Genomic DNA, 15,305 nt, shown 5'->3' with positions numbered 1-15,305 from the left:
CGCTACACTGTCTGATGCATGGTGTTATGATTGTGTTTTGCATTTTTAGGACTGTATTGTCTCTCATTATTCCCCGGCCTCCTGTTCATCTGCGCTGCAGGTACTTTCAGGGTTTAAACAACAGATGATTTTCTGTTCTACAGTGGGTAATAGAGCATAGCAAAGCAACTAGGGTTACTTGTATCCCAGGGGGTATTTCTGCAGTTGCCTGAGGGTATGTGGAAAGAATATTCAGTAGCTAAATTAATTAAAAAACAAACAAACACGATTTCTCAAAAAATGCATCTATAAACTGTATATATATGTAATCGACATACATTGGAGGCTAAAACGAATGAGTAAATAGTTGAAATGAATTATGGATAAATGGCGAAATGTTTGAAATGTCCACAGCGAACTACACATTGACAATTCAGTTTTATGAAAAAGTTATTTTAACAATCTCTGCCTTTATATAATCAAGCGTTGAATCATATCCTGTTTAGGATGAACACATTTTGAACATGAGGGGTGGTGTCAACTAAGGCGGAGTTCATCTGATGGGTCTGTGTCACACAAAAAGGTCGGGAGCCAACTGTTGGGAGATGCTAATAGATGGTAGCTCCTGCTGTTTAGTAAAATAGAGGAGGCATCACTAAGAACTTAAGTGAAAGTGTCTCAGCCGACGTGTGTGAGTGATGGGTGTGTTTTAATTAGGCTGAATTGCTTTTCTGACATCTCTCATTAATGCCCAGTTTAAATCAGCATGGAGACATTAGCATGTACCTCGACGTCATTACCTCCTTAGTGGATGATAAATTGCGCCCCACAGATAAGGTCGGTGGCATCCCACTGGACAATGACATCTACAGAATGAAAGAGACTGAAGATACACTATGTAGTCTTGTTTAATCAACAAAAGATATCCTGAAACGGCTGAGATTTGCTTCCAGCTCACTCTTGATGTGAAACTCTTGTGTGAACTCCGCTGAGTGTATCTTTTATAAGTTAATGTTGCTCATGTTGTGGCCACATGTTTTGGAAAAAGAGAATTTGTGAAGATGACTGCTCAATTTAGCCAAAGTCAGAAGGTATCCTGGTATTCTGAACACGTTTTTCTTTGGTTTTACTTTCAGCAGCTGCAGGGCTCAGTTTCTAAATCCTTTTCTTTTCTCATTTCTGTGTTCCCTTCTGTGGTCCTGAGGAGAACATTTTTCAAATAAGACTGGTTAACTGCTGCTGCTTGTCAGAAGCTCAGCTGTTCTCCTCAGTCACACAGGCAGAGAGACACAGTCGACCTAATTGGTAATAAGCCTTCAGCTGTCCTAACTGGGGTTCACCGCAACTTTTGGGGGGAAAAGTTTAGAAAAACCTGTTTGATGTTTTATCACTGGTGTGAGTTAGCGTACAGTACAGCTCTGGGATGTTGATGTGCTGTAGTTTTTTTAGTTTTTGGGATTACTTGGAAGTCATATATGCTATATGTTTTTAGTTGTATTTCTAATTGTATGAGCTGGTTTTCTGTCTGCTCAACTTAAGTATTGTGCTTTCTCTTTAAAAATGCTGCACAAATTCAGCTCAGATCCTCTCTCCATTATTGCTCTTTTTTTCAATATGTTCTCTCAGTGGAGATCCTGGGTCTGCCCCTCACTGTTTATGACTTACTGTTTGTGCAGCGTTAAAAGGTCAAACTGTACAAATAACTAGTGAAAAGACAAACAAATGACCAAAAGATGTTGTTCCCATGATTTCTAAAGGCAACACCGGTTAAATGTATGATTCTCTCTGAAGTGATTCCTTGAAAACACAAATTTATGGCCCAGCCAATTAAAAATCACCCAGTGAGTGTCACTGATGTGTGAGAAAAGAATTTGTCTTCCTCTGTATGTTTGTTTGTTCGAGGCCTACAGTGTGCTCAGATTTAAGAAAATCAAGGGAGCTAGATTTCATTATAAGTTTGCTTGAGTCTCTTGAAGTTGTTAACGTTGACCTTTTGCCTGGATTTTTCACTTCTCTTTTTGGACTATAGTGTCCACAGGAAGTATTTCATGACTATTAGTGGTCCTGCAAGATGAAGGTTAGAAATAGCTTTCGCCTGATGGAAGACCGTCTTTATTTGAAAACCAAGAATATTCTTTTGTTGGTACTGGCGCTGGGACAATGCAGTTAAATTCTTTTGTGCATGAATAATTCTTTTAGCTCCTTTCGGGACATTGTAATATATCCTTCTTTATTTTCTCCTTTCGTGTCTCAGCTGGTCCTTAGCTAAATGGGATTGGAACGAAGCGCAGTGTTTGGGAGTCGGTGTTCTCCTATTTCTGATGACCGATGGCAGGAGAGAGATGAAAGGCCTAATGTAAAAAGCCATGCCTCGGCTCCTTTTCCTCTCCTCTCCTCTCCTCTCCTCTCCTTCTCCTCTCCTCTCCTCTCCTCTCCTCTCCTCTCCTCTCCTCTCCTCTCCTCTCCTCTCCTCTCCTCTCCTCTCCTCGGTGTCTGCCAGTCCCGTTCATATACACAGCACACATATTCCACCTCTTTCTCCTTTCATTTCCTCCAACCTCCTTCTTTTTTCCCTCTCCCCCTATTCTTTCCACCTTGTTTCTAAGGTACGATATACTTCATGACGGCAGAAAACAACCCACACAGTTTTGGCTGAATGAACACGCTAAGAGCTTTGAGCTTTGGGGATTCTGAATTCTTTTATGCTACTTTGTGGTATTTGTGGTGATGAAGCCCAAGATGATGGCTGGCTAAATGGGCTGAGGAATTTCACTCTGTGCAACAAGGATACACATCATTTGTCAAGCAAACTGCCTTCAATTATCCATTAAGCACAATGCTAACCATTAACATGAACTTCAATGAAAAGCTTACTTGTACACCAGCTGGATATCACACAGTTGGAGCAATGAACAGGAATTCGGTTGTTCTTTGGTCATGTTGCTACCAGACACAGAGCTGGTGTCTCCCTTTTTTTCTTTTTCACGATTCCCCCCCCTGCAGCTACAGAGAGCATGTTTCATCTTAAAAATCTGCTCCTTTTGTTTGCGTTGCTCAGTTTGTGGTCCCATTTGTCCTAATAGTTGCATTTATGTTTTTTTTTTTTCTTCTCCCTCTTTGTCGTTCACACCTCCGTGCCTCACGCCTCTTCTTATGCTGTCGGCTCATATTCAGAGTAGCTCTAATTGAGTTGTCGGACAGCCGGCCCGGTCTCAAACGCTCCACGAGAGATAAAAGAAATTTCACATTACAACATCAAAGGCGCGCCCCCACTCCCTCATATTCCACTTTCACACTCACCAAACCACGATGAGATCAAATGAACATCTAAGGTCAGTGTAGCTCAGAAGGGTTAATGATGTGGAGGCCGCGCTCTGATTTTTAATTCACACCCTGGGCAGATAACTAACCTCAACCCATTCAAGCCTCATCTTTTCACTGATGACTCGAGCACTTTCCACTTTGCGAACAACCTGTTTATTTAAAGCACTTTATATGAACACATTTGACTGTAATTTGACATGGCCTGGCTTGGATCTGTCATTATCTGACACAGTCTACTTCACCAGGAATAATAGACTCTTAATGGTGGAAGACGAGCAGGAGATGGCTCATCTACATTCAGTATCTTGTAGAACATAGACTCACTTTAAGTTAGAGGTCATTCACAGTGAAGTGGCACATTCCTGAACCCTTTTCACCAAGGCTCAAAACCTGTTTTCTTCTTCTTATCATTTCTCATATAGCTCTCTCAATGTAATTTTCTATTTCAGTAGGAGTGTATAATAACAGCTATGTCTCTTTCTTGGACAGAGCTAATGATGCAACTATATTATACACTGACATCCTCAACATTTCTACTTTGGAAGTGAAGTGGCTGTATTTTGGGTATGCTGCTGCGCCCTCGCACAGTATAGAGAGATTTATATGAAGCTTTCATATCCGGCCCCACAAGATAGATTGTAATCCGCTGACCTCAACTGAGTGAAGTCAGCTAGATAAACACAGGGAAGAGTGTGTCTGTTTGTCCGCCCCAATTCAACACAGGAGATTCATTATTATGGCCATGAGTCATTTTCTCATATGACAAAAGGTTTTTATCTAAGTGGCCATTCTGTGCAAACGCTGTATCAACCCAGCATGTATTCCAGGGCATTTCAAGGGCCGTTGATTGTGCACACAATCGGCGATCATTTCAGTGTTGGTATCACTTGCTTCACAGGGTCATTGTTGTCAAAGCCATAACCATGATATGCAGGGGTGCACGAATAATAAAAGTCACAGTACAGATCGTATCTTGGGTTTGAATCACTGATTGGATCATTTTTTTCGGATCAGCCAGTATTCATAATCTAAATAAATATGAATTAATATTAATGATTAATACTTAAAAATGTTATCCCACTCCTGATAGATGTGACTGTGTTTTTTTCCTTCATTTTTCTTCTTTGCTTTTTGCAACGTGACCATCCCAGATCCATTGGCTGGGATTCAACGCCCCGTTCACATGAACACATAACTTCTTCTTTTGAATAATCTCATCAAACAGTCGCACTTCACAGTAAATCACATCATCATCTGTCTTCTCTGTGTCTTTTAACTGCAACTATGTATCAAGGTTTAGGGAATTAATCCTTTACAAAGTAACAGTGGCATTAAACTGCATTTCACAGTATGATGGTTACACTTTGCAATTAATCTGTGGTTCACATGAGTGGGAGGAATCCATACCAATCATGGATCAACTACAGTCCATTACACCACTAATTATATGTAACACTGCTAAAACACCTGACCTGGATACAATGGCCAGAAAATTTAAGATAATCTGTGGACCATTTTATTTCTCAGCTAAAGTCACAGACTGTATATGACAGCAGGATTTGTCTTAATGATGATGATGAATAGTTTCTGACAACTTGATTCATTTGCTGTCAATTTGAGAATGCGTACCAGGTTCCTATTGAATTGCAGTGGTTGGGTGACCCTTGTGTTTATAGTTGGATCACAGATTATGTGTTTGACGAGCTTGGCAACTGTCTAGCACAGATACAGTTTTTTATGGGAGGTCACAAAGACCTGTTTGGCTGTCAGTGTTGGTATGTCTGAAAACAATGAATCTTCAATCTGTCTTAAAATTGGCTGTGATGGCAGAGATGTTGTCTCTTTGTGGAGCTCTTTAGAAAAATTATTCAACAAATGTGAAAGGGGCGAGAATGCTTTGGCAAACTTTCAAGGCTGCTGTTTTTTCTTCTCATTTCTTGTTTCTTGGAAAGAATACACAGTAAATAATAGTGGTAAAGATTGTGTTAAATGTTTGTAATTATTTTTAACAATTTAAATAATGTTTTTGTTGAAGTCTGCTTGAATATGTCACTGACAGATCTGGATGTCTCTGCTCAAAGTTGTACTTTTTGGTCTTAAACTCACAGATACCTAGACAAATATGGAATTCAGTGGATCTAATCACTGGATCTAAGTTGATTGGTTTTAAAATGGAAATTGCTTTACTCCGTTATAAGCTTTTAAAAGTCATGTTCCACAGGTCATTTCATCTGGCCTTTTTTTCAGGCTCTCTGCTCTCTGCTCTTGCCCTCGCTGCTTCACTGCTCTTCCCCTTTCCTTCCTTTACAGCCTCATGGACTGTATATTGGCTGCTTGTCCTCCATCTGTTTCCCAAGCAATTTGGTGTCATTTCCTGCCAATTGGTCCACCTCCATGAGCTCATTTAAGGAAGCGTTGCATGTTGAGATCATCAGCTGTAGTTGTGGCGATCAGTCCGTGAACCTTTTGGTGTCACAGTGACAGCTTGTCTGGAGTTTGGCCATTTGTTTGAGGTTGCGGATATAGCCCTTGACAAGTCCACAGCGGGAGGGTGTGTGTGGAAATGGCACCATTTTAGCAGAGGGCTCACTAATTTACTCACTTTAATGATGTGAAAGTTTAATGAAGAAAACACTGCGCTGTGGTCAGGTTGCTGTCAAAGTTCCTGTGGTTTATTGATGTATGAACTTGGTCCTTGTTGGTGTGATGCACAATTAGTTTGTTATGCAAGATGAAAGTCATGCAAAGACAGGCAGTTCATTTTAATTGCAGAATGGTCACTGTTTGCCAAAAACAAATTATCCTCCCAGTACAGCAAACATGAATTTTCATTACTTTATTGCCACTTTCTTAAACACCATGTAATCCTGTACCGTCATCGTGCATTTGTTTAATCCTGGCACTGACACATTGCCCATTTAATCTCTATAAACAGTAACGTCTCACCCATATAGTATTTATTATCATTCATATTCCTCTTTCTCGCAGAGCTCCTGTCCTTAATCGAGCCTTAGTCTTGAATTCATGTCATCCTCTGAGTACAACAAAACAAATGGCTTACAGAAAAGTCCAAACTGAAATTTGTCCTCACCGATGTGCCAGAAAGATATTTTTTTGTTCTCTCTCATAAATTTTAAGGCACAGTGGTGACTGAGGAGCTTTCTTTCAACAGGAGAAAGCAGAGCAGTCCCTCTGGTCTGCTTGGTGCACTTACACCTATTATCCTCTCCCTTTTTACATATGCTTCAGGAAACACAGAGGAGAAATATGTGGACTTGGTTGGTAGTCAGGTTAAGGTCTTATTTGGGTTAAGCTGTTTCAGTCCTCTTTGATATCCTGCAATTGAGTTTTCCAGCTGACATGCATAAACCAATTAACAGAATATCCCTGTCTACTTTTGTGGCTGGAAAGGTGCTTTAGCGAAATAATTCTTGACTGAGGAGTCGGTATGACTGCAATGTGCTTCCTCTGCTTTACAGTGGCCTGTATTTGGACCATTTTAACCCAAGTACATCATGACTTATTCAAAAAATCTACCTGCAAATATAAAAGATATGCACTAGAGATGTCTTTATTTTAATAATACACCCTAGTAGATAACATGACATCTATACTAAACGGTCAAGCCCTTATTTAGATTTTTATAAAGGCATGTACTGTATGTGTGAGAAAACTGTCTTCTTTATCGCAATCCAAGAGAATCTTAATGTGGTTTTAATCACACTACGTCCACACAATGCAGAGCCGTGGTGTCTGTCTGCTGCACATGAAGTAGCCGTCTTATCAGTGGAAGCAGATGGAGAGCGTCCAAGTGAGAGGCTCAGTCTGGCTCCATGTATGTCATAAGTAAGAGGATGACCTTGGCTGAATCTCAACTGTGGTTCAACCATAAGAAACACGCACTTTCTGTCATTTTCTGTCTGTCTCTCTGTCTCTCTGCATGTCTCCGTCTTTTTGCCTCTGTCGCACACACACACACTCACACACACACACACTGCCTTGCTCCTACACATTCCTGTATGCAGTGTTACAGCTGGAGACAATATACACTCCTCTGCACTATCACTTCATCAGAAAAAGCCATTTGTAAAACACTCACTGAGTCTCTTGCGATGCCTTTACAAGCAGGCGATTATATACTCAGTCATCTGAGGCGTTTACCACAATGTGATGAAGTATGTGCTGCAAGGTGAGGATTTTGCTTGATACTTAATATCACAAGCAGGCTCAGTACATTCTTCCCCTTTTGCCTAAGCTTTCAATGAAGTTTTAGCTCCTTGTTATCATGCCCCAACAGAACGTGCAGCTCTTAAATCAACCCCACACTGGGTATTTGACTCGTATAACATAAATCCCAAAATACATTAATCAAGGGCAGTTTTTTAGGGTCTGTGTTGCTGTTCTCACTTTACTCACAGAGGAGTCAGTGAAAGGTGATATCAATGTATTTTCAGCCAATAAAGAGGTTTTCTAGCAGATTTATATTGGATGTGAGATAAGGGGCTCCATTTAGGAGGAAGAGAGAAGTGGGACCGTGAGTGAAAGTGTCATGAGATTTACAGTGTTTACTTTACACAATTCCAACCTGTCATGTTTTTGTTGTTGCCACTGGAGTTTTACTGTGGCCGTATGCTGCAATGATCAATCCCCTCTGTTGACCTGAGCAGGCTGTAGACTCCTTTGTGCCTCCTTTAATACACATGAAGTCACCAGGTGGTTCTCTTCACCCGGCACCAACAAGTTTTACTGTTGCATAACACATGCAGAGGTTCACTTAGCATAGTTATGACGGAAGTGCTTACTAAGTGGAGATTACATTAACATTACGTTACATTAAAAAGGCTCCGGAGGTAGAAGTACATGATCAGAAGTTTGTTGGTTCAATTCTGGGCTCCTCTGTGTGCTGAAGTCTCCTTGGGCAAGACGCTGAGCCCCAAATTTCTTCTGTGTGGAAGTGTGTGCTCCTCCTGATGAGCGTGTTGTCACTTTGTATACGCTTGTGTATGAATGTGTATGTGACTGGGTGAATGTAGTGTCTTGCTTTAAGTGGTTGGAACACTAGAAAGTGCAGTCAATTTAAAAAGGGTTGCAGGCTAGTTGTTATGTTGAGCTAATTTGCTCTAAATATTTACACCCAGTAACTGGCAGGTGTAACTGTTATGTAACTAAATGACCCAAATGACAAATTAACATTAGTGTGCTAATTTATTAGCTGTTTAGAGGTACTGTTTGAAGAGTAAAAGAAATAAAATGGGCTCGACACATCTGATCTGACACTAAAGTAATACAATGTGCCTCAAATAACAACATGTAATGCCATTAATGTCTTCATAATTATGCTAACCTAACATCAGTTAGGTTGGATATTTCCCACTTATTCTAAACTGCATGGACATTACTCTCTATGTCTCTCTGTATGTCAATAAACATTTATTACAACATTACAACAAACAAAAATAATTGTAAAGGAGTGTGATCTTTTACTTAAAATATTCAAACATTAAAAAAATCTGCCTCCTCTACTCAAACAACGGGTCCCTTTTAAAAGTCAGTGTGCCTGTACATGGTGCGACATTATCACAGCATCGTGTTCCGTTAAACATTATTATCTTTCACATCACAACCCAAATCATATTCATAAAGAACGGAGATGCCATGAGTGTCAGAGCCATCAAAAAGAGACATAAAGGGTTTAAAGTTCACTCGTTGCTCCCGCTTATTTCTTTTCAGAGGACCTCAGTTGAGTAGGAGGTCCTTCAGTGTGGACCAGGACTGCTGAAAGAATGTGACCATATGCGGCCCAGGCCATATCCAAATGTGGTCTAAATGATTGGATCTCAATGCGGCCTTAGTGCATCTTGGGTGCATTCACACCTGTACTTAGAGCTGTCCTCTTGTGTTGTGTTAATGCCTGGCATGAACAGAGCCATAGTTGATTGCGTTTGACAGGTCATTTCCTGGCAACAGTTTTACAGGAGCTTAGGAAGAACTTTACATACAAACTTAGTAATGAATTTACAAATAGCTGGTGAGAAACAATTGAATTCCCCCCATTGTCACAAAACTAGAACAATATCTGTTGCTGTCTCCCAACCCACAAATACTGCAGATTTAATTTTCTTGCTCTTTAATTTGTTGCAGTCTTTTGTGATTTGCCTCTGTGCCTTGCAGATGCCTGGTGCATGGATGGTTATTCTCACATGTAATAAAAGTTTGCTGATTAAACATGAGTTTCTTTTATATTTCTCACAGTTGCATTTTGAAAGTGAGCATTTGAAGATTTTCTTCTTTGGAGTAATTTGCTGTCATACAGAGAACTAAAGCTTATATAATTACTTGACCTTTTATCTGTTGCCCTATAGAAATGGCCTTCATATGTACTGTATGACACATTTCTACTTTAGATTGGCAATGAACTATTGTACATTCATACTCACGCTCTATCTGGATAATTACCATGTCGTATTATTGTGGGAAAATCCCCCTCATTCATGGGGTATTTCATGCAAATTGGGACTCAGATCAAGTCTTGTTGCAGATTTAAAGTGGAAACTTGAAAATGGTTATTGTCTTGTTCAGTCCTCTTTATGGCTCACTTGAGAATGCTCCTGCAGACTCAGCAAATATATGGAGCAGATAGGCCAAGTGAGGTCATCAGTATTAGGATGAAATACTGCATCTTGCTAGAATGCCTTTTATAAATTGCCAGAAAACAGTTGTAGATTTTCATTGAAAATAGCGTGGCTTCAGTTCCGTCTTCATATAGCCAGTTAAAATGTCAATGTTACTAAAGATAAAAAAAAAGACATCGATGCAAAGAGAATCGTCCTCACCCAGAAATGTCATGCAGCTTCCCATTAGAAGGGAAATGTTTCCTCGATTGACCTTTGAGGTGCAATTTGTAATGTGAATAGGAGAGTGGTGTGCTCATTTGTTTCACTATACTGGTGTTTGTGAATTGTTTGAATATTAGTCCCTGCATTGACTGTCCTCCTCTCAGTCACCCTTTTTCATTTACCCATGCCAGCCAGCTATGACCTCTGTTATAACATAAAACAAAGAAATGAACAAATGTCTTTTTTTTTTAGTCTGTTAACTGCTCCATTACTTTTGATTATTTTTAATGGCAAGCATATTTTGTGTAGCATATTCATGCTAGACTTGAAGACTATTTTAATGAGCTCTCATAAGGTCTGCTTCCTTAGCCCCTGTCTAGATCCAGCTATGTGCAGCAGGCAACTCTACTAGACCAAGACTATATAAGGCATGAACACTTCCCTAGACATGAAGACATGCCATTCTTCCCTTTGACAGATATTATCCAGTGGGGAATGGTAGCTACAGTGCTTGAGTAGATCCTTGATTAAAACATATTGCAAAAATAAAGCATAAAGAAAGATTTTGACAGTGACTTGCACGTAAAGATACAAAGTAACATAGAAATTAATTGCTGAATAAGACCTCTCACTCTGCATTGAGATGCAAAATGTAGATTTTCTTGAAAGAAAGAGAAATTGTACTGACATTTTGTTGTGATCTTGCCCACAAGTTTGCCCTCCATTTCAAATGCTAAGAAAGTCACTGTGTCATTAGGTGCTCCTCCTCCTAACACATCATTTTTTAACTCATTCTCTCCTTTCCTCTCCTTGTCCCTCTGCCCCCTTGCTCCCTGTCTGTCTCCCAGACGCCATGATCCGGCTGGAGGAGGATAATCGCTTACCCCCAGTAGACAGCATGGACACCAAAAGGCACTCAGCTGAAAGGTGACCTCCAGACACTTCACCTCCCCAAAACGTTTGGTGAGTTAAGAGTCACAGAATCCCATGTACTCACAAATGACACCAACGCTCCCCGTCAACCTTTGGCAGGATATGCCGCTCCAAGCCATTTGCTAATGTTCATGTTAGACATTTAAATGAAGTCCTCTAAAACAGAACACATTATCTAATGACTTTTCTCAGCTGTCTTTTATGGAAAGAAATAGATTTTTTTTCCCCTTTTTTTTCGCCCCCTGAAGCATTGATTGACTCATCCATGCTTAAGCCTTGCCATTTCCCCCTTTGGACTAAGTGGTGATATCCTTTCAAGCAAATAAAAAAAAATCTTTATTTTCAAAGTAAGGCTGTGTCGTTCAGTACATAATGGTAATTTAGGATCGATAGGATCAGTAAGCATGTGCACTAAATGCAGCGGTTTATGTGTGCATTCGTATGTGTGTGCATGCGTGTGAAAAAGATGTGGTGATGGATAATGATCAGTCATTACAGACTTCAGTTGACTCGTGCACGTTTGTTTCATAGTGACACGTCGAACTATTACAATATCCACTGAGGATGTGATGACCACGTGCCTGTGCTTCAACTAGAGATATGACCTCATTCCCTCATTGTTTTCATACTTTCTCTCTTAAATAATGACACCAGCAATTTTCTATGTTTTTGTCATTGTCAAGAAATCCCATTAAAAAGATCAAAACCAACACTAGTCCATCTCTCGATACTTTTTAACTTGTCAACACTGTACTCAGCCCCGACCTCATTCTGTCGAAATACGCACATGGTGTGTAATTCAAGCAACAGGACTGTTTTTGTGGGATTGTCTCAAAATGTCCATGTTGATTGCAATTAGGGAACATGTGAGCAAGTGCAAGTGTTCTCTCATGTGTTTTTAATCTAGACAAATTAGAGCTCTAGAGGAGTAAAATATATCAGGCTTTGGGCACACAGGCAGTACTTATGTTGGTTTTTGTGGACTTCATTGACAATAACAAAAATATAGAACATCACCAGACTTATTCTTAATTATTATATTTGTACGATATGAAAAATAGAAACATACAACCCTGTGTCTTATCCATTCAATCAGAGCAGAGCACTAAATTCTAAGTACCCATGTGAAAATGTTAGTGACTCATGTTTGATCTCAATTTGGATGCACATTCCAGGCAGTTTGTTATTAGCGTAAGCGAAGGCCCATGTAGGGCTGCAGTCCACAGTCACGGGTGCAAACCATCTGTAAGTTTTTACCTGTGGAAACAAAATATCAGCACACACAAGACCGAAAAATAAGCAATGTAATTATAATACCCTGACAACAACAACCACACTACAAAAACACCAGTACAACTACTGCTATCACTGCTAATAATAAATGTAATGTGTAATCATGTGTAAAGTGATTAGCATTCACAGCAGTCTTTGTTTTCTGAATGAAAACAAATGCCATGAGTTATAAAACTGTAACCTTGTTTGGAAAGTAAGATTCATCCCCTGAGAGGAACAGACATAGTGCTGATTGTATGTGATAGTATTATCTACATTGTGCATCATGGTGGAAAGCTTGTTTTCTGATAAAATATTAGCTTCAACTACTCTGAAAAGTTAGTACTGGCAAGAGTCCCTTTTTTTTTTATGAAAATAAGGTTTTGCTATGATGTAATGATCGATGGCAGGCTTGTATTTTTTTTTTTTTAACAGAGAACCTCAGGCTGTAATCAATGAACACAAATAAATATTAAAATCAAGCAAACATTAAATGAAAATGTACATATTTCTTATTAACAAGCCAAAGGCAAGGCTCATTTGTCAGGGAAGAAATGGTGCATATGTACAGTGTAAACGCTGTCACTCCATACAGAGTTCAGTGGGTCTACAGTTTGTCAACCAGCGTATCCTTGAGTGTGGATACAACAGCAGGAATGGTTAAAAGCACTGAAGCATTGGATAGAATTCAGTCAGCGTGCATTTAATTTGGATTCGCAGTAGGAGGAAGGACAGACATGATTATACAAGAGATATGGACGAGCACATTTGAGCGTGCGAGTGTAGGAGGGCACAGATAAACCATTTCTGTCACTTCATTTCTTAGAATATGATTACCTGCCTCAAGTAATGTGTTTGCCCTACGTTTGTTCTATCTTTCTGCTTCAGTCACGTTGTCATATTTTATTGGACAGTCAGGATGCTCCGTGGCAGATTGTAATTACTGATTTAAGATTTGAAATGTTTTGAAGAATTTTGTTTATCAAAAAAACTTTAGTTGAAAAGTTCACTGGAGAAATCTTTATGACAGCAAAGTATATTGATATTCCAAAATCTTTAGGACATGTTCTGTAGTCTAATTTGTTATTTGATTAAGTCTAGCTTCTAGTTACAAATTACAATAAAATGCATGAAATTTTCCACATCATTAAAAATTTTGTTATAGAAGCTCTATAGAGGATATTTGTAATTCCTGCATGGATGCAAAATGCATCAGTCTTCACCAAAAACTCTCTTATGTTTCAAAAGTTGCAACTGAATCATAACTACACACAGAATTTTTGCATTTCCTCCGCGCTTTAAAGCCAGAAACTATAATATTCTCTCAGTTTCGGTGATAATCTGCCTGCTGTTTCTTGCTGGATAGCCTAAACCATGTCTGTCAAAATGGAACTTGTGTGTTTGTGAGTACAAAAGGTGAGTTATTCTGCAGAAAACCAGTCCAGTGAGACTTCATTAGGCAGTGGGGTTCTGCAATATAATACTTCAAACATTTAAAAAAACAACTTATTTGGTATTCAGCTGGAGCACTCAGGGGCTCATGCTTGCAATTACAGAATAATTCTTGACTAAGTTAGGAAATATCTGATCTAACAAGCCCATTAATACACACATGGATACACACTTACTCACACAAACACACACTAAGCTTACCCTGCTGAAGTCTTTACTGTCCACACAGTTTTTGATGAAACTTTAACAGGATTAGTGTTTTTTAACTGCAATGTTTGTTTTTGGTCTCCCTACAAACTTCCCCACTCTGCCAAGTGGGTATTTCAGTCTTCATTAATAGTTTTTCAATCTCAGCTAAAATTGTGGGAGCGCTTGTCGAGGATGTGTGTTTTCAAGGAATGCACTAATCATGTCTCTTTGGCCGAAATCCTGATCCGAGTCATTTAATATTTACTATCTGTCAACTCCAGAGCTCCAGAGTTTTATATTTACATAACACATCAACACATTGAATACTAAATTAGGTGTAAGTTAAATTTTGTAAAACAGTTTAGACATCTTTGACAGAACTATTTTTTCTACCTTTTATTTCAACTGTCCATGCTTCCATGTTTTTTCACGTGTATTTTTTTGTAGTGCCTAAAGTTCCTGTATTGCTTTGCTTTGCATAATATTATTAATGTGGTGTGTCTGTTTGGTACAGCTGGGGCAGGATTTGGACAGCCTCTCTGTCCCCAGCGCTGAAGTCCAAATACAGTTTTTAACCAACTGCAACACTTGAGAAGAATGGTGCCTGTATAAAACAGGGGCAAAGTGACTCTTTGACCTCTGCTCTCTTTTGTGTCAGTGTATATATACTGTATGTCTTCACTGAAACAGTTGGCTGCTGTACATTTTTTTGTGCAACTCTATTGTTTTCTTGCTGGCTTGATCGGACTGCAATTTTACAATAGTCTGTGTTTTAACAGAGCATAATGGAACATTTTGACAGCCGGTGTACTTGCAGCACAATGGGTGACAATGAATAAAGGATCTGATTTGGATTAGCCTTATACAGCTGTTAGTGATTATTTCAAAAGATGGCTTGCTTTGGCTACTTGATTATCTTCCAACCTGTATATTACAGGCTGTACATCACTTAGATTTCCAGCAGTTGTACAATTGAAGATATTTTATTCCAATGATTATTTTTCAAATGATATTCTCAAAACATGGAAAGGTATACCATATAGACAGACTATATAGTATACCTGCAGATTTGGATTGACCAATGTGTACCAATAATATAACTTGAATAACTAGACCTTGATGTCCTACATGTCAAGACAACATACTACAAAAAAAAGCACATAACTTGTTATGTGTGTGTATCATCTGTAGCCAGAAATCTCCCGTGCTCTGTAAGTCTTCTGTCTTTTCTAGTCCATTATTTATGGTGTAGAGCTGTTTATGTACGTATCATATGCATTAGTTGCTTTAGGGGACAGTGGTGAACTTTGCAAACACAGG

At 39.2% G+C, this 15,305-nt stretch overlaps 1 protein-coding gene across 1 annotated transcript in view; it reads left to right on the top strand.

Moving 5' to 3' along the window:
• chrm3a (cholinergic receptor, muscarinic 3a) overlaps nucleotides 1-15,305 on the top strand; it is a 73,864-nt gene that overhangs the window by 16,668 nt on the left and 41,891 nt on the right. Inside the window, exon 2 of the mRNA XM_070840686.1 lies at nucleotides 10,988-11,102. The gene's annotated coding sequence lies outside the window, so the exon portion shown is untranslated. The remainder of the gene's footprint in view (nucleotides 1-10,987; nucleotides 11,103-15,305) is intronic.

Source organism: Pempheris klunzingeri, chromosome 12, assembly GCF_042242105.1.
Source record: "Pempheris klunzingeri isolate RE-2024b chromosome 12, fPemKlu1.hap1, whole genome shotgun sequence".
Lineage (NCBI taxonomy): Eukaryota > Metazoa > Chordata > Actinopteri > Acropomatiformes > Pempheridae > Pempheris > Pempheris klunzingeri.
Note: the sequence above shows the minus strand (reverse complement) of the source record. Positions and strands in the feature narration are given on the sequence as shown.